Source organism: Mustela erminea, chromosome 3, assembly GCF_009829155.1.
Source record: "Mustela erminea isolate mMusErm1 chromosome 3, mMusErm1.Pri, whole genome shotgun sequence".
Classification (NCBI taxonomy): Eukaryota; Metazoa; Chordata; class Mammalia; order Carnivora; family Mustelidae; genus Mustela; species Mustela erminea.
The window spans coordinates 150767952-150787986 of NC_045616.1; the positions used below are offsets into that span (position 1 = coordinate 150767952).

A 20035-nucleotide genomic window follows, 5' to 3' on the forward strand; every position below is an offset into this window, starting at 1 on the left:
CAGCAAACCAAAGGCCTGTGTCCAATTGCTCCCTCCCCTTCATGCCCACGTCTATGCCCCTCATCTCGGACAAGTCAACCTTTCTCCTCTGCCATTCGTTAATCCAGGCCTTCAGGGCCTCTTGTTTCAATGATTACAATGGTTTCCAGGTTGGTACCCCACACCCCTGGGGCTCCTTACACTCTGGAGCAGCCATCTTCTTAAAAAAAAAAAAATCGGCTTATGACATTTTTTCCCAATTAGCAACTTTTTTTTTTTTTAAGATTTTATTTATTTATTTGACAGACAGAGATCACAAGTAGGCAGAGAGGCAGGCAGAGAGAGGAGGAAGCAGGGTCCCTGCTGAGCAGAGGGCCGGATGTGGGGCTCGATCCCTGGGTCCTGGGATCAGGACCTGAGCTGAAGGCAGAGGCTTTAACCCACTGAGCCACCCAGGCGCCCCCCCAATTAGCAACTTTTATTACTACTCTCCGTAGAGGTTGTCCCCAAACACTTGTTCACACGCCTCTACTAGTACAAAGTTCTGAGTGCACACCTTTACAATGATTATTTATTCAAAAATTATGAACATGTATTACTGTGTTCCTATCTTCCTGCCCGTTATAAAATAATACACACATGAAAATAGATGTTAAAGTGTGAACTGATCTCTATGTCCTATTTTGGACATGGGGTGATGAAACTGTCCTATAACCTGATTATAATGGTGGTTACCCCTCACACACACACACACACACACACACACACACACACACATGTTTAACAACTGGGTGTTAAACTCCACAGACCTGTGCACCAATAAAAAGTCAATTTTACTGCTTGTAAATTTAAAAATGTATTTTAGAAAAGTATGAGATAACACTCAAAATAAATAATTTTAATATATTTACCCACTAGCAATTGGGTTACCCTTTGTATCTTGAGTGTACATACGCCATGGGAGGATCACAGCATTAAATTCAAACGACTCAGATTGTCATCCCGGCTGCTATCAAAGAAGCAGCAGGAACATCTTCAAGTCATTGGGGGGCTTTTCCACTCATTTTGTAATGATGATAGCTCCAGCTGCATGATATGGAAACACACAGTCAATATGAATCACAGTGTGTCTAACGACTACAAAATAGAGAGTAATTTGTGTTATTCTTCTAGAACATATACTCAGTCTATATTTGTTTTTGGGACCTGCCCACAGTAATGACACAGAAAGGCACTGGCTGGAATGAGCCAGATCAGGGAAGAAATACCTACAATGCTAAGTTAAAATCACCTCTCACATTAAAGGGACCTCAAAAATCTGGATGCAGGATGCCTGGGTGGCTCAGTGGGTTAAAGCCTCTGCCTTCGGCTCAGGTCATGATCTCAGGGTCCTGGGATGGAGGCCCGCATCACGCTCTCTGCTCAGCAGGGAGCCTGCTTCCTCCTCTCTCTCTGCCTGCCTCTCTGCCTACTTGTGATCTCTGTCTGTCAAATAAATAAATAAAAATCTTAAAAAAAAAAAAAAAGTTAAAAAAAAAATCTGGATGCAGAAGAGCAGCCCAGAAGGAAGTTAAGGAAGACAGATTGGGATGGGGCTCCCACCCCCTCCGCCCCAGCCAGGTAAGGTCTCATTCTATATCAACTACTTGGGGATTGAAAACTTGAAACAAACTACCTCCGTGTGGAGCAAAACCAGATGCTACATCTCCCATTTCACCAAGATAAACCCACTTGGTCTGCCTGTTTGCCAAAGTGAGGAAAACATGTGGAAGACTGCATGGGTAGACAGAAATGAATCTTCCAGGTGTTCTGTCCGGCTACCCTTCAAGCTTAGACAGCACCGCAAGGCTCGCCCTTTTCATGTCTTCAGGCTACTTCACAGCTCTGTATTTGCAACTCTCTACTTCACAACCAGCTTGCATCGACTCTTTAGGATTTGTTTTAGCATCCCTGATTGTCTACACATGTGTATGTTGTTGGAATTTTCTTTTGAACCCGTTGTAACGTCTTATTAGTTTCCTCACTTCATCTGTGTGTTAAAGAATATATTTGAAGGGCCCCTGGTGGCTCAGTGTGACCCTTGGTTTCAGCTCAGGTTGTGATCTCAGGGTCGTGGGATGGAGGCCCTCCACCTCCACCCCGAGTCAGACTCCGCTCAGCAGGGTCTTCTCTCCCTCTCTCTCTCCCTCCCCCGCAAAATAAAAATAAATACATCTTTAAAAAATAATAATATATTTGATACATGTTCATCTTCATGAGAATCATAATTTGGCCCTTAAAAAAAAAAAACAAACAACTTTCCTTTTAATGCCAAAAACCCAGGAAAGCCTGGGTGACTTGTCACCTTATCAGAAAGTGTATCCTCATGACAGATGGGAGCAAAGAACCAAAGGAAATTTTCCCTCTGATTAACTTTCTGTTCTCTGAACAAATAGAGATGCTGTAGTCAGGGGGAGAGGGACTTCAGCTGATCTGAAGAAAGACGCCTTTGCAGATAATTCTGTTAAAGGTGAAACAAAAAAATTTTAATTGAAATTTTTATCTTCAAATCTACCGCAGGCTACATCAGACATTTGAGCCTGGCCTCTCCCTCCCCTCCATTTCCCAGCCACCTACATCTAGAACCTTCTACTCTGGCACAAAGAGTACGCCCCTCACCCCTTGTGCTCCCTTCCCGTAGAATGGGGGAAGCAGAGGGGCAATTCTCTGTCCCCCTTTCACCTCCTCCTGTGACAGGGTTCCACGACTTGCCAGTATGGCTTCTTACATCTTTTCCCAAATGTTCATAAAATGTGTACAAATCTCTACGGCTCAGATGCTAATAGTTCATCTGTTTGCATGAATATCAAATTAAGAAAACTCATTATTCCCACTTTGCTCTAGAGGTTCACATTGGGGGTAGAACTGTGTTTGTAGAAGAAAATCCTTGATGCCCCGTGGGGCTAGAAGGGGAGGCCCTGAGCCTGTCACTTAGAAGCAAATTACAGAAAGATAGTTAAGCAGCCCTGCCTAATGAATGAAACAGAGCTGGATGAACAGAGTTGAGTGAGGTGAGGGAGAGCCGAGGCAGAGGAAGAGAGAAGAAAGAAGGAGGACGGGGAGGAATGGAATTAAGAGTCCGTGGAAATACCCAAGAAACATTTTGAAGACTCGGGGAGTCTGTTATTCAACTTTAAATGAATAGCTCTACGGCTCTGCAGTGGAACCTCCTTGCCATCAACCTGCCAGCAGAAACCTACCACATACCACTGCTTCACATGTGTTGTATTTTAATGGATGGAGCAAATAATCAGGGGTGCCATTGTCCATGGAAGGGCGTTTGAGCAGAGCTGATCTTGATCTAAGAAAACCGTGGTGGGTAGCCCAACTGATGCCTGGTTTACTCAAATATGTGGCCCAATGCATCTGGAATCTTTGAGATCCTAAAGTAGATACTCCTTGAGGACAGGAGGTTACAATATTCCTTTTCTCCAAGCAGAGCAAAGTGGCAGCTTCATGACAGGTGATGAAAGATTAGAGCCTCAGTTTACAAATTTTAATGAATTAATAAGTACTGAAATGCCATTTGTCATAGCTTGTGGGCCAAGATACAATGATTGCTAATCCAAATGGTTATCTAAAGGCATTTCGTGTTCTTATATTTATTATGTGATGTAATATAGTATTATTATTTGTATTGTTATACTTGTTTTTCTTTGGGGTTAAAACATTCCATATTCTTTGGTGGTATCAAGCAGTGTGTCAACCCTTGAGGTCACTATTGTCCTTAAATATTCAGTGTAATAATAAGTGAATAATAAGGAAGTGTAATAATACTCAGTGTAATAATATTCAGTGTAATTCAGTGTAGTTATAAGTGTAATAATAAGGAAGATTTTGAAGATGTTCAGGTCCTGAATACCTACCAGGGGCCAGAAGATGATGAGTTCTAGAGGAACTGTTAGGAGCTGAATCATCTCCCCCCAAATTCATACATTGAGGTTATAACCTCCAGTACCTCAGAATGTGACAGTATTTGGAGATAGGGTCTTTAGAGAAGCAATCAAGGTATCATGAGGTCATATATCATGAGCCCTAATCCAACCTAACTGGAAGAGGAAATTAGGACACAGAGAAAAACCATGTTAGGACACCTCAAAAAGATGGCCATCTTTAATCCAATGAGGAAGGATTTTTCAGAGGAAAGCAGACCTGACAACACCTTGATCTGGGACTTGCAGTTCCCAGAACTGTGAGAAAATAAATGTCTGTTGTTTAAACCGTCCAGTCTGTTGTATTTTTTATGTCAATCCTAGAAAACAAAGACAGGGATCATGTTTTCCAAACTAAAAATTAGGACATGTGACCTGACAAATACAAATGGTTTCTAGTCAGTTGACTGTATTTGAAATCTAGCCATACCTAATGCATAGTTATTTCCAAATAGGACTTAACTTAATCCTAGAAAAATACTTTTACTCAATTCCCTATAAAATCTTTTAAAAGGGGGCTCATTTGCCACCACTGGAAAGACACAATATCTCCATTCTGAAATTGAAGGTTTACTGTCATGGATCATTTTGACACCATTTAAAAACTAAACCAAATGTAAGTTAGAGAGGATTAAGGCAGAAACCCATAGGCTTTTTGTCCTCAACATATAACATAGACAAAATTATTATAAGGGCACACTGTTCTATATTTAGGAGACCGGAAATCTAAGAACCCGAATGCCTTCAAGAAGACAAATCCTATAAGAGGAGTAGCCTCCGCCAGCATGTGCAGACTCTTAGGCTGACAAGTTACATAATTAGAAAACACCTGGGGGGTGGGGATGGGAAGGAATTATTTCAAACTAAATATTCTTTAAGATTTAAATCAAAGAATGCATTGGAACCTGGCCATGGTTGTTGATACAGGGCGTATTAAACCCAGTGCCTGTTTTCTCCCTCACAGCTAGAATTTTTAAATCAAAGCTCTTATTTATTAATAAGTACTACACAAAAACGCTAATGTGTATATGTCAAAAGCCCTTTGGGGATCCAAAAAAAAAAAAAAAAAGAAGAAGAAGATGAAGCAAGTGGAATCCTTGTCAAATACAAATACAAGCCAGTTGTGAATTTTGTTTTTCCTTTATCCTTTCGTCAGAAAACTTCAGACCCACAGACTTTACATTGTAACTCTGCATTTCCATTTTCTGCACAGGTTATAGAACTACAGCTAACTAGAAAGGAAAATTAAATTGTGACTATTAGTGGAAAAATTCAATTATTTGACTCCTGGGGTAAGATGAAAAAGTGGAACCAAATTGCAAAATTACTCAATTCACAAAAACCAGTGAAGAAAATAAGAAAGACTAGGGAAAAATGAGTTACATCAACTGTCCTTTTAAAAATGAGGAGGGAAAACCCATATTAAATCCTTGGAAAATGTTGCCCAGAAAAAAGCTGGGTGTTTCCAAAGATGGAGAGAGAGCTCTTGGTCTGGTATCCCCGGAAACATTGCCAACACAGAAAGATGACCAGGTAAAATGTCAGGGGAAAATATCCCTAATTTCTCTCCACTTTGAAGGAAAGCAGCCTAAGAGGATAGGTATGTAGCACCCCAGGGGACAGGAGTGGAATGTCTCCCTTGAATAGAAGTCTCAACCCATCTGCCCACTGACTCTCCCACCAGGACTGTTCAGGGAAAAGAGAATATGTGTGAAAGCCCATAATGGTCTCTATTAACACATAAGGGTTTCCAAGGATGAGGGACAAAAGAGAAAATAAATAGTATGACAAAATGCCTGGTGTTTGTGAATTGAGTAATTTCATAATTCGTTTCTGCTTTATCATCTTACCACAGAAGCAAATAATTACGGCGGGGGGGGGGGTGGGTTAGGTATGAGGCCTCTGCACAGAGGTCTCCTTTATAACCCTCTCCCGCTCATCAGATCAAAACTGCCATCACAATAGGTATGGCAGTATGGAATAGCCTCTGCTGTTTAGGAGCTGTGTGACCTTGGACAGGTTACTTAACATCTCTTAGCAGCAATTTCCTCATCCATAAAATGAAAATTACTATGATATCGACATACAAAGATAAAATGAGTTAACATATACAAAGCAGCTAGAAAAGTGCTGAGCGTATAGTAAACACTCCATTAGTTCTGATTAGAATTATTTTTTTTAAGATTTTTATCTATTTATTTGAGAGAGAGAGCACAGAGGGACACGCAGAGTCCCCAGTGAGTAAGAGCTCCATGAAGGGTCTTGATCCCAGGACCCTGAGTTCATGACCTGGGCCGAAGGCAGATGCTTCACTGACTGAGGCACCCAGGCACCCCAATGGCTATTACTATCATTGTCGAAGTCCCTAAGTCTTCTTTCTCTTTTTCTCTCTGGCTAGGGCAGGTGTAGGATGGCCCACGAAGGGTCAGGTATTACCACAGATACTGGTGATTTAAAATTAAAAAAATCCAATGCCTGGGTGAATGAAGCTCTCAGTCCTTGGGAGAGGTGAGGGACAAACATCAAAACAAATGACCCCCCAAACCCTAGCAGCGATTTCCCCAAGCTATGTATGGCACAGTGCTCACAGCTCAGGAGATTTCTGAGAGATCCCCACTGCTGATACCAGTATCCAGTCCATGAAGATACCAGTGGGTCCCACTCCTCTTTCAATGGCCAGACGTGCTTTGGTCATTGTTAAATACTCTGTTTTTTGTTCTTCCAGCTCTTCCTGCTCTGTGCTAAGCAAGAACATCACAACCCTCAGTCAGCCCCTTCTTGTTACATCTCTTGCACAATTTGCCACTTGGGCAGGGTACATCAAAGCCCCACAAAACTGATCTCTTAAGCTCCTGCATTACATGCACAAGCCTCCTGACAACATGTACCACGTTCTTGTCCTCCATTCCTCTTGAGTTATCACAGCAATCCAGCACATGTATATTTCACATACTATATTCTTTTCTTTTAAAGATTTTATTTATTTATTTGACAGAGAGAGATCACAAGTAGGCAGAGAGGCAGGCAGAGAGAGAGGAGGAAGCAGGCTCCCTGCCAAGCAGAGAGCCCAATGGGGGACTCAATCCCAGGACCCTGAGATTATGACCTGAGTCGAAGGCAGAGGCTTAACCCACTGAGCCACCCAGGCACCCAACACATACTATATTCTTAATCTTCTTTTTATTCCTTCTTCCCCATTCCTATAATACTGAAGAACAAAGAATGGGAAAACATCTCAAGAATAACATTATGATGTCTGGCCGTGCTAACTGTGCACCATTTTGTGAATAAAGCTCCAAGAGTTGTGCAGTCCCCAACCTGAACAACCAGATGCAGCAGCTCTGCCAGCATGAGGTCTAACAGAATGTGTCCATGGCACTTTGGGAGCATGGTAGGCAGAGGGTTCAACTCTATTTGAGAAGATCAGGGAAAGCTGTACAAAACAAGTAATTGATTTGAATCCTGAAGCACGAGTAGGGATTTTCTACCCTTTCAAAGTTCTGGGGAGGATGTTGTAGGGAGAAGAAAGAGTGTGTGATGAGTCATGGAAGCATAAAACAGCACAACATCCTAGTACTGCAAGATTAGCAAGGACTGGGGAAGACCAGAGCGAGTAGATAATGGGAGGACAGCTGGAAGCAAAGCTGAAGACAGACTCATGTGGGGACGTTCATGCTATGTCATAGCATCGGAGTATGGGGAACCTGGGAGGAGGAGGCTGTGGGGCCCATTCTTTGGAGAGAATGGGCTACTGGAGGGAGCAAGATGGGGTCTCTCATGTCAAGCAGTGTCCTGGATCGAGCAATGATACAAGCAGTTAGGGGCCTGCTGCTAGGAGATACTGCCCAGAATGGCGTCTGCTCACTCCCCAGAACTGATAACGAGCAGAACCAAAGGAGATCTGCAGGGGCCCAAGACCGACTTAATCCAAAGGGAGGATTTTGGCAGAAACTGTCAGACTCTTCAGACATGACCCTTCTCTGTCTGACCACTTAAAAAAGACAGCTGCCGCCAAAGGCTCTGCCCGATTGATCTCAGAACAGAACCAAGATCCTTCACTGCTTAAACCTAAGGAGTAGTAAGAGCAGGGAGCTACCCCAGACCAGACGGAGGCCTTATCTCAACCATATGCCCAGACTGACTACATGTATGGTTTGTTAACTTCCTAACCCTCTGTTACTTTGCTTGTTGTGTGACTCGTCTTGTGTTCTGCTTCGTGTGCCTTGTATGAAGCCAAGCTATTCACGTGGTGAAATGTCATTGAGTTGGAAATCCTGAGCCAGCTTTATAATTATATGAATCTTGCTTTATGACTAAAAGAAGCTGACACCGGGGAAAGACACAGCACATGCGTATGCCTTCAGAGCCTGTTACACATGATCAGATCTGTGCTCTAGAGAGATCACTACAGCGGGGTAAATACAAGCCTACCTTGGGGCTAGGTTGACCTGTGAGATCACTGGAAAGCTCTCATCATCGTCTGAGAACAAAAGATGGACAATCATGTCCATGAAGATTAATGCAGAGATTCCAGAAACATTTGAGAAACACAATATACAAGACATGTTGACCAACTGGACTAGAGGATACACGGCAGGAGACTGGGATGCTATCAGAACCCTAGCTCTGGTCACTGAGTAAAAGACAGTCCACCCTTTACAAGTTCGTAGGTAGAAGAGAAGCTGTTCTGAAAGGGTTGAAATAGGTTGAATGCAGAGAGCCCATGAGCCATGGAGATAAAGCTATAGATGAATCACCAACTGGCAATTTGCATCTGGAGTTCAAGAGAAAGATATGAATTCTATTTCAAAGTCACGAGAGAAGGTGACAACACGTGAAAATGAACAGTGGAGATAGCTAGCATGGGTTATAATCCAGGGACTTTGTAAAGGCAAAGAGACAAAATGCAAGGTGGAGAAGGATATTTTTCTTTCTGATGGGACTTGAAGCTATCAGTGGAAGCAAGATAAGGATAAGGCAAAGGACAGATTGAAGAATGAGAAAGAGAGTATCACTAAAACTAAGTTAGGAAGAGCATTTAAAGGCATAGCTGAAGGCGGTCTTAGGCACAGGGATTTCAATAAATATTTTTTCAATTTGAATTTTAATTCAAATGGAACTTTCAATTGAATTTCAAATTTTCAAATTGAATTTCAATTATTCAATAAATATCTGCTAAGTAGCTGGGCATCAGAGTCAGCGTCATTCTTGCCCTCTTGGAGCTTCAAATCTGGTGGGGTGGTGGGCATTAATCAACACCTCATACAAATAAATGTAAAGTTGCCACTGTGACAGATGCAGATTTACAGATGACAGATATCGATTTACTGGCTGCAACAAGAGTTTATAATTATAAGAACTGACCTACTAACACATCAACGAAGCCTTCCTTGTCGAGGTAACACATGTCAGACACACCACTGGATGAGATGTGACTCCAGCCCATAAGCTGGAGCCAACTAGAGAAGAGACAAAAGGAGGATTCAGTATGCACAAAAGTCTCTGCAGAAGTGAGGAATATTGGAAGAGCCAGGATGGAAAGACAGGGTGGCTGACAGAGAGAGTGGGGTGGAGTGTGGGAAAAGATGAAGATAGGAGATATAAGTAAGAACAGACCAAGAGGACCTTGTAGGGTATGTCGAGGGGGGTCGTCTTCATTCATAAAGAACTAGGAAGCCATCGAAGAATTTTAAGAAGAGCTGGGGACAGAGGTCTTATGATGTCATTTGTATTTCAGAAAGTTGACTTTCTCTATAGCCCAGAGAATGGGTTAAGGGAATCAGGAGAGGACAAGATAGACCCTTTTCTGTCATCCTCGGAAGAAATGACTATCACTTGGAAAAGATGGTAGTGGAGGAAATTGAGAGAACAGATAATTTCAAAGGATATTTATGAAGTGAAATCTGATAAGATAAGGTCAAAGAGTGTTGAGGCTACTTCATAGATCTTCAGTGTACACAGACCGGTAGGTTGCCCAAGTTAAGTACACTGAAAGTGGGTTGGGTTTGGGGCAACGATCATGAGCTTACTACTAGATACAGTAGCTTTCATGTGTCTTTCAGGCTTTCAAGAGTAGATATCAAGTGGACTACCAGACATGTGGGCCTGGATCTCAAAGGACACATCTAAATTGTAGGTATATACAGCAGGCATTGATAGAATAAGACTGTTAATGGAAGAATGTGGAGGAAAGGAAAAGGCCCAATTTGGAATCATGAGGTCCTCAAATAATCAGTGGATAGAAGGAAGATGGCCAGACTGAAGAGAAGAAAGAATTGGCCAGAAAGATAAGAAGAAAACTAAGATAGTTTCATGGCACCAAAAATAAGAGATGAGACAGTTTGAGGAAGAGGAAATATCCAAGAACGTTGCTAAGAAGAAAGACAAGAGTAGAAATGTTCATTGACACAGAGGTAGAGCAAAAACGGTTTTCATGTGGTAATGGAGCCAGAAATCACACTGAAACTGGCTGAAGGATGGGCAGGAGGACAAAATGGAGACAATAAATACAGACAGTTCCACCAAGAACTTTGGCTGAGTCATCGACTGAGAATGAAAGGGACAGAAGCTGAGAAGGTGCCTTGAGGAGAGAGAGGAAGTTTAGATGAGCAGCTGAGAGTTATTAAAGACACAGATGGCCTCAAACCAGTAAAGAAAAAAAATATAAGAACTGGGGAGACAGATTTCCATTAATTTGTAGTGGCACCAGTTTGCCTGGGTGGGCAATTCTTTCTAGCTATCATAGTCTGAACTTAGTTGAGAAATACCAAATTGCGGTCACAAAAGGAAAAGAACAAAGAAAAACAACACCACCAAGGAGACAATGAAGTCGAGAGTCTTGAGAGAAAGAAGCTCAAATTGTCCATGGAGCCCTGGCTCCATATGGAAGGAATTGTGGTTCTAAGAAGGCTGATGATTTTAGCTGGAGATGAATGAGTCAAGGGATTAGGGACCCCAGTAAAGATGAAAGGCATGTTTAGGGGAAATTCCATGACTCTTAGAAAGCTGAAATGGTAGGAGAAGAAGATGCTCTCCATGTCCCCCAATATCTCTGCGGCGATCCTGATTTTTACGTTCCCAACTCTGGCCAGACCATGACTTGCTTTTGGCTTCGTGCCTTTTCAGGCCAGAAACACCGAGTTGTTGATGTCCCCTGAAAGCAACGTCAACCAATGACCTATGGGAATCAGTGAATAACTACCCAACTCCTTCACCTTCCCCTAGATGAGATAACTCTAAGGATGTTCTATTTCTTTTGCTTCCTTGTCTCTATCCTCCCACTCTCCTGCTGGATTAGCTCCCAATAAACCACTTGTGCTGGAATCACTTTTCAGGGTCTGCTTCTTATAAGTCTCAAACCAAAAGAGGAAACTATTGCTGCTAACGTTTTCAGAGGTGAAACTATTTGGGGGTAAAAGGATGAAGAAGCTACCAGTGGTAGAGCTTTGTCAGAATGCTGCAGAGGTGAATGCTATTGTTTCTAAGACTGGGAAGGCCTAGATGCTGCCATGTTGGGGGTTATCTACACACATGTCAAATTGTCATGGATGGTGACCTAGATGAGACCTTAAACCAAGCACCGCAGTTTTCCATAAGATAGGAGAAAGGGTAGAAGGCCAATGGATAACAGTGATCTATGACAGTGGAGGGTAGATTTTGGTAGATGGTGTGATCCAAGATGAAGAGGATTTTTAAAAAGGAGAAATGGAGTAACGTCTAGGCTCAGAAAAGGAGACGGAGGACAAGGTTGACCTCCCTCCCCCAGATTAAGAGGGAAAAGAGCAGTCCCCACTGGAGAGGACCTAATTCAAGAAAAACAGTGTCCTTGTGGATGGACTACAGATTAGTCTACGATGGGCTGAAGAAATAGAACGTCTTTACAATGGACAGGATGGAAGGTTCTGGATTGCACAAAAGGCGATGAACCAAAGTGGATGAACTCGAGAAGGCTATGATGTAGGGGGAAAAAACAACTGGAGTTTGGACACTCTGAGCGGTGCCTTGACGTAATACTTTCCAGCCACCTTCTAAGGCAGAATCCTGGGAAGATGAGGTCCATGATCACATGACCCATGTGTGTAGAATTGGAGGAATGGAACCAGGCCTCTGGCTCTTGAGGCCATTAGTCAGGATTCTGTGCTGTCCCTGAGGGTCGGAGCTCCAAGGACCGCTTCCAAAGCAGGGACAGGAATTTGCACTTCTATTATGCAGTACTTACACTTTTTAAAAAAATGGTGCACAAAACATGCTTGTGTGGGAATATACAAAATAATGAAACAATAAAAAGTAACCATGCCAGGCACCTGGGTGACTCAGTAAGTTAAGCATCTGCCTTCAGCTCAGGTCATGATCTCAGGGTCCTGGGATCAAGGCTGGTAGAATCTGGTTCTCTCTCTCCCTCTGCCCCTCCCCACATTTGCACAGGTGCTTTCTCTCTCTCTCTCTCTCTCCCACTCTCTCTCTCCCTCTCTCAGAAAGAAATAAAGTCTTTAAAAAAAGAGAAAAATTTAACCATGCCCATGCTCTGGCACCATCATGGTCACCTTCTTTTTTTTTTTCTTTTTTTTTAAGAAATTCAGGCCTTTTTGCTGCCATTTCCATCGAAGTAAACAGAATTAGCATCCAGCAGGCTGACATTAAAAGGCTTATTATTATCTGTCCTGGATTCATTTTAAAAAGGAATCTGTTATGTACCAACTTCTGGTTTAGTCTGTGTTCTTTGATGCATTGCAGAAGTTAGTGCAGAATAGTTTAATCTAATACTCTCTTGCCCAGAGGAAGTGAAACTCAGGGTTGGGAGGGTAGGGAAAAAAGAGGTGAGTCACGTGGTGCACCCTGCGGAGCTCGGCACAGATTCCCCTTCAGGCGCGAAGGCTGACTTCCCTAGCGGTTGGCAGTGCTGCAGGCCCCAAACCCTCGGTGTGTCACCCCCGTGGGTGCCACTGCGAGTCAACTGGCTGGAAGGGGTTTCTTCTCTCTCAAGGCTGTATCTCCATCATGAGATGGCCACATCCAGTGAAGGCCCTACAGGGACACAAAAGCTGAGCCCCCTTGCCTCAAGATGAGTCCACTGGGTGGGGCCATCTTGATTCCAGAGCTCCTCATGCGTCAGCCCAAGCCTTTGGCATCATAGCTCAGCCTCCCTCACCTAATCCCACTCACTCTCCCTCCCTTCTACAGGTGTCCAACTCAAAAATGCTCCTTCATAGACATGCTGTACTGATTCTCCTTCACAGAGCTCTGAGGAGCCACAAATGACATGGTTCCTTGAAGAAAAACTTCAGGAAATCTGATCCGATACGGGGACATGGGCTTGCAGAAAATATAATGCCATTTGCTGAGTGTTGGAAAGGGGAAGAGAAAGAGCTTGTGCTAACTCCCATGGACTTGAAATTAAATCCTCACCTTGTATTTTCTCAGGGAAAGAAATCTCTGAGGAATATTGAGATGACGTCTGAGGAGAATTCAGCAGAGGCGCCTCTTTGGCTCAGTCAGTGGAGTGTGCGACTCCTTATCTCAGGGTTATAAGTTCCAGCTCCACATGGGAGGTAGACATTACTTAAGAATAAAATCTTAAAAAAAAAAAAAAAAAGGCAGTCTCTGATTTTCAAACAAATCATGCCATAAATGTTTGTAATTCAAAATTCATTACCCCCATGGAAGCAAGTGTATAAGTGAAGGTTAGTTAGCTCAGTTCAATAAAAATAGTTGCGTGTGCCAATCACTATGCCAGACCCCAGGGGTACCAGCTCTTGTTCCTCCAGAGGCTATGAGTTTGCAGTGGGGGGATCTCCTACGTCAAAACGCAAATGCCTGCCCAACTGATGTGTGATTCTAGATATCTCTGACCATTGTTTTTGACACCTGCTTACGGAGGGAGAATCACATTCTTAGTTAGAACTTTGGACATCAAAACCACATTTCTCTCCTACTCTTGTCGCATCTTATAGATGCTTCCAAAAATCAGGAACTTGCTCAAATAAATATCATCACCCAATATGTTTATTACTGCACAAGATAAAAAGGAGTAACCAGGATGTCTGGGTGACTCAGTCAGTTAAGTGTCCAATCCTTGATTTTTGGCTCAGGTCAGGATCTCACTATAGTGAGATCCAACCCTCATCTAGCCCTACATTCCATGCAGAGTCTGCTTAAGACTCTCACTCTCTCCCTCCGCCGCTACCCCCACCTGAGTGAGCCCCCCCTCAAATAAATAAATAAAATAATTTTTTAAAAAATGCTGTAACCATAGGTGTATTTTCCAAATTAGGTCAATAGTATTAAAGAGGTGTTGCCCAAAGTTTTCATGGCAAAATAAGTTAGGGAAACAGTAAGTTTTAACTGAGGTCTTTGCTGGAGAGCTTCTTAAATGACTCAATATGTTATGTCCTTCATCTCCTAAAAAGTGAAAAGTGATAGGAAGTAGTTTCTAAAATTCTTTGTCCGAATTGAAAACCATTTTGTGCTTAGTATTTGGCCTGGAGTTAGGATAGCACAACCATCCTGATATTCCCAGGTTGAGGGTAGGTTCTAGGGATACCTGATTTTTAGGACTAAAACAGAGATGGCTCTGGGCAGACCAAGCTAAGCAGGTCAACTTACCTAAGGAAGTCCTGAGCACAGTCCGGAAGCTGTTGCTCAGGGACAATAACGTCGGGGGTGCTTGGAATTGAGAAGCAAGTGTTATGGCCTCTATGAAGGCAGAGAAGGGCTGAAGTCTGCTACCCTACCCCTGCTGCCCTGACGCCACTGTCAGCTTCTGTGTATAGGCAGGTCTTTACTTATGTGTCTGTACAGGAGAATAGGTTGTGGGGGCCTTCAGTTGCCCTTATAATACTGATGAGTCTACAGAGAAAACTAAGACTAAAGAAATCTTTGATCTCCCTAAAGTTAGGAACGAAGAATAAATCCGAAGAATTCTTTATTTCCCTAGTTAACGTCTATCCATACAACGATCAAAGTATCGAGGAGACAAGGCCAAAGTAGGTAATAATAACTCTGTCTCAACTAGCTCATTGGTGAACTCTACACCCCTCTCAGTTTTAGAAAGTGTCTCACTGGAACCTGGTATGACTTGACAGGCTGGACCCCACCCCTGGGTACGCATCAGGTCGTCATATCTGGCCTATCCCATTTGAATCAATTTGGATGAAGGCTGTCCCCTACACTGTAACTGGCAGCCTCCATAGGGTCTTTTTTTTTTTTTTTTTTAGATTTTATTTTATTTATCTGACACAGAGAGAGAGACAGTGAGAGAGGGAGGACAAGCAGCAAGAGAGGGAGAGGGAGAAGAAGTCTCCCCATGGAGCAGGGAGCCCAATTCAGGGCGCGATCCCAGGACTCTGGGATCACAACCTGAGCTGAAGGCAGACTCTTAATGACTGAGCCACCCAGGCGCCCAAATAGGGCCTTTTAAACTCAGGGTGTGGATTTTGTGAACCACAGGCCAGAGTTCTTTCACGTGGTGCCTGGGCATCCATGTCTGTGAGTAAAGTCATGGGTATAAGGACCCCATCTTGAGGGGAACTTTGGCTCTGCGCATGGAATGCAAAGCCCACGCTGGACATTCAGGACCCAGGACAAAGCCTTTGAAACTGCGGGCACATGATGACTGCTTTCTTTTTTTTTTTAAGATTTTATTTATTTATTTGACAGAGAGAGAGATCACAAGTAGTCAGAGAGGCAGACAGAGAGAGGAGGAAGCAGGCTCCCTGCTGAGCAGAGAGCCTGATGCAGGACTCGATCCCAGGACCCTGAGATCATGACCTGAGCCAAAGGCAGAGGCTTAACCCACTGATCCACCCAGGCGCCCTGATGACTGCTTTCTGAAACCAAAACACCGCATGCTTCATCCTTGAACCCCTAGGAATGGATGACTTCATCGATGTTTATGAGATCTTGGAGCTAGCTACCAAAAATAGATGAAAATGGGGAAAACGTACAGATAAAAAGGAGCGTTGGATCAGTGGATCCCATTCTCCCTGGTTGCCAGCCAAAATGGAAGTCTTTTAGGGGCTGTGAGAGTCCTAGGAGCCCAGAGGAAACTCTTTGTGAAAAATCTCCCCAAATGAGTAATTATATCAGTAGAACTGACCTCCTGCCACTTCATTGTTTTCAAAAGCCTACCTCCCAAAGTTGCCTTATTTGGTTTTAAATAGAAGAGTCCATGGTCCACAGCAGATTCCAACCTGCGCAGGCATTGTCAGAGCAAGGCCAGGCTTTTGACACTGTGCTCCTGCGGCTTCCTCCCAAAGAGGGAAGTGATGAATTTAGGGCAAAACACATCCTGGAGAAAGTATGCGGCGCCATCATTGGTCATGACCCAGAACTTGTTGTAAGCATTTTGTCATCTGCTTATTTTTATTTCTCTAACCTGTGAGAAATTAAAATTAAAACAACAGTGGGTGCTCATTACTTGGAATAAGGAGTATTTTACATATGCTGACCGTAGGCTTTTGGCAAGCAGCCATTAGCCAAAAGGACATAAATACACATAGACTGGGAGTAATTTTCGCTTTATTTCCAGTCAGACGTGTAACGCAAACCATTCCCATTGCTGTTTGTTGAAGTAATCTTACTGCCAGGAGGTACTTAAAAGCCCTCCCAAGCATCTCACAAATTAGTTTGCTAACCTGACAGTTTACACTTCGTGGCATCGTTGGTTCTATCCCTAATCCACTGGGAGGTTTTGCTTATTTCCCTTGTTAAAATGGCAGCATGGGAGAGTGTTCTGTCAAGGGGAAGCTCGGGGATCCTCATGAGACGGAAATACACACGCAGAGTCATTGTAGTCCCCGCGTTAATACGAAATCGATTAACATGGGTATTTTCATGTGGCGTTTGTGAAACTGACTTTTTGTTCGGCATTTCAAAATACATGTCATTTCATATTTATATTTGTATTGTTTTATGATGAGGAGATTAAAATTGCCTACGTGGAAAGATTCCCTATGCTGGCCAAAATAAATTGTTTTAAAGTTCAAAAGAAAAGGATGACATATTTTTCATTTTTGCCCCCAGGTTTGATGAAAATTAAAAGCAGACTTTACAAGCAGATACTATGAATTCTTAATGGGGGCAAAAGCATTTACAATGAAAAGAACCCCTTGGGAAGCTCTTACCCTTTGGGAAACAATGGTCTGGGTGGAATTTGTTTTTCTGTAAATCAAATGTTTAAGAACAGCTGTTTTTTGTTTTGGGTTTTGTTTTTTTTTTTTTCCTGAGAGACTCTTGTTCCCCCAAATTTCCTGGCATTCATTATGGCTTGTGCCCACGCCATTAAGGAAATACACTTTTGATTTCTCAATGTATTCACAAATTTTATAAATTTCATGTCCATCATCAGTGCTACCTGATGGTACAAATCTTTTCATACCCTGGCATAAAGGGCAATATCCTAAAATACTGCTTTTTGTTATTGTCCCGTAGAGCACTGAAAAGCTTAGAATAATTTCTCTTTAAATGAGTGAGATACAATTACCTTTCATTTTAACCTACTTAACCTTTCCTGAAGTAACATGTTTGGACAGGTAGTAACATGTTTAGAACTTATGTTCTAAAATGTTATTTCTTCTTTCTTGTAGCTGTGAATCTTTCTCTGCATTTACAGGATATAACCAGCTATCGTGACATCTACTCAAGACTTTGAAATTTCAAGAGTTGCCTTTTGTGGTTCCTGGCTTTGGGCTCTTGAAAATGCAAGCCTTTTTATAACTAGCTGTGGTTCCTAAGAGTAATGCAATGAAAACAACAACAAAACCTGGTCCCATCTGTGAAGCTTGGGAGTCACAGTATTTAAAAAGGTCAAAGACTTCAAGGTCAGATTATCAAACGAGATAATTTGTGGACACATTATTGCATTGAAAAAATTTAATATAATTAGGCAAAGTAAAGAGAAGTAAATTAAAGACGGTAATCTGTTATCAGTTAAGTTCTTGTTGCAGAACCAATTATCACATCTCAATTCCTTTTTTAGCTTACTATTGTGTGAGTCAGAGATTTGGACTGGGCTCAGCTGCTGCTACTCCTGGTTGTCTGTTCAGCCGCTGTACGTGTGAGCCGCTGTTGGTTGTACGGTCGTGGCAGTTCCTCTGGCAGCTGGCTCCTCCCCACTGGTCTCATTCACGTGTCTCACAGCTGGCTAGGTGTTGACAGAGCACCTTGGCTGTTTTCTATGTGGCATCTCATCTTGCCAGTGGCTAGTGCAGGCTGGCAGAAAGAGAGAGAGAAAAGGAGAGAGCATGTGCTCACAAAGGCGGCAAGGCTTCCTGAGGCTTAGGCTCAGAATCAACCCAGATCACTTCCACTCCACACTATTGATCAAAACAAGTTCCGAGTTCAGCCCAGAGTCAAGGAATAGAAATGTAAACTCCATCTCTTAATAGAAGGATCTTCACTGTCACGTCATGAGGACACAGATACGGAGAGAGACAAAATCTGTGGCCATTTTTATAATCTGCCCCAGTATCACATCAGCTGATTGAGCCTCAGAAGAAACAGAGGGTTTACAATGCTGTGGAGCTGTGGTTGAAACCATTAAGCTGCGCTTGACTTTAGGCAAGAAAAGAAACTCAGTTTTGCTTTAATTTCTCCTTTTAAGGAGAGCTAGTCATGCTGCTAGCTTTCATTCATGGCTTCTGCACAAACAAACTTCTGAAGGATCCAACTCTAGAGAGCTAAGTGGGCAGAGCCTTTGTGTGCAGAAGATGGTGCCTCTTGTTGGGTTGAATCCAAGCAAAGACCTTTCCTGGGTGGCAAAGTGAAAGAACGAGTAGCTCGGGGTGACATAGCCTGGGCATCTGGAAGGCTGGCATTGTCATCCACCGAGATGGAAAGGATTATGAGTAAAGCAGCTTTGAGGGGAGCCTAAAAGGTCAACTTTACACATGAGATCTCAAGTCAGCATTCATGTGGAGAAGCCAAGTAGGTGCTACACACATGAATCTGGAGTTGAGGAGAGCAGTTCAGGCTGAAGGTGGAAATTTGGGAATCATCAGCTCATATATGGACTAAAGATCGTGAGACTGGATGCCACCACCAAAAGAGTGATTCAGGGAGAGAAGAGAGGGCTCTAGAATTTAGCTCTGAGTGCCTCCAATCTAACGGGTCAGGGAGAAAAGAGGAAACCACCAGTGGAGGCTGGATAAGAAGGAAAGTGGAGAGAACAGATATCCTGGAGGCCAAAGAAGAAAGCCACAGAGAAGAGGAGGTCACGGTATAAAATGCCACTGATAGGTGAACCCTACGAGAACTGAGTATTATCCAGGGTCTAGGAGTGCAGAGATGCTTGGAGAAGTCTTGGTGGAGGGTGGAGCAAGGACCTGACTGGCGAATCTTCTAACAGGTTGAGAAGTAGAAAGTAGGAAATGTGGGAACGACATGGGCATTGATAAAGTAGGAAGCAGAGATGCAAGGGATCCTAATCAGTGAGTCAGAACAGAGGACTGGTAGGTGCTAGTCCAAGGGTGAAGTTCATGTGTGACTCTTACAAGCTCTGTGACCTTGGACACAACACCTGATTGTTCTAAACTTTAGTTTGCCCGTACATAAGATGCTGGTACTAATAGCACCTCCAACCCTGTGTTAATTTGAGGATTCAATAAGACAATCTACATGACAAGCGTCACAGCCCATGGGAAGCACAGTCTTGACTAAGACCATGATGGTGAGGGTGCTTATTTGCAGGTCTGTCTGCCTAGAGTTTGGGGCTTTTTTTTTTTTAAAGGTAAAATTCACCTACCATAAAATTAACTATTTTAAAATGTGATTCAGTGGCATTTAGCATATTCATAATGTTTCTCAGCCATAACCTCTATTGGCTTCAGAATATTTTCATCATTCCCCAAAGAAGACCCTATAACCATTAATCACTGCCCATTCCCCTCCGCCAGCCCCTGGCAACTGCCAGTCTGCCCTCTGTCTCTGCAGAAGTACCTATTCCAGATATTTCATAGAACACGTGACCTTTCATGTCTTTCTTTCACTTAGCGTAATACTGTCAAAGGACAGTCATGTTGTCACATGAATCAGAACTTCACTCTTTTTTTTTTTTTTAAGATTTTATTTACTTATTTGACAGAGAGAGA

At 42.9% G+C, this 20035-nt stretch overlaps 1 long non-coding RNA gene across 1 annotated transcript in view; it reads right to left on the bottom strand.

Moving 5' to 3' along the window:
- Nucleotides 1-924: 924 nt before the first annotated feature.
- Nucleotides 925-20035, bottom strand: part of LOC116587044 — a 51208-nt gene continuing 32097 nt past the window's right edge. Inside the window, exons 2-3 of the long non-coding RNA XR_004284276.1 lie at nucleotides 2324-2479; nucleotides 925-1065 (exon numbers count right to left, since the gene is read on the bottom strand). This is a non-coding gene — a long non-coding RNA (uncharacterized LOC116587044). The remainder of the gene's footprint in view (nucleotides 1066-2323; nucleotides 2480-20035) is intronic.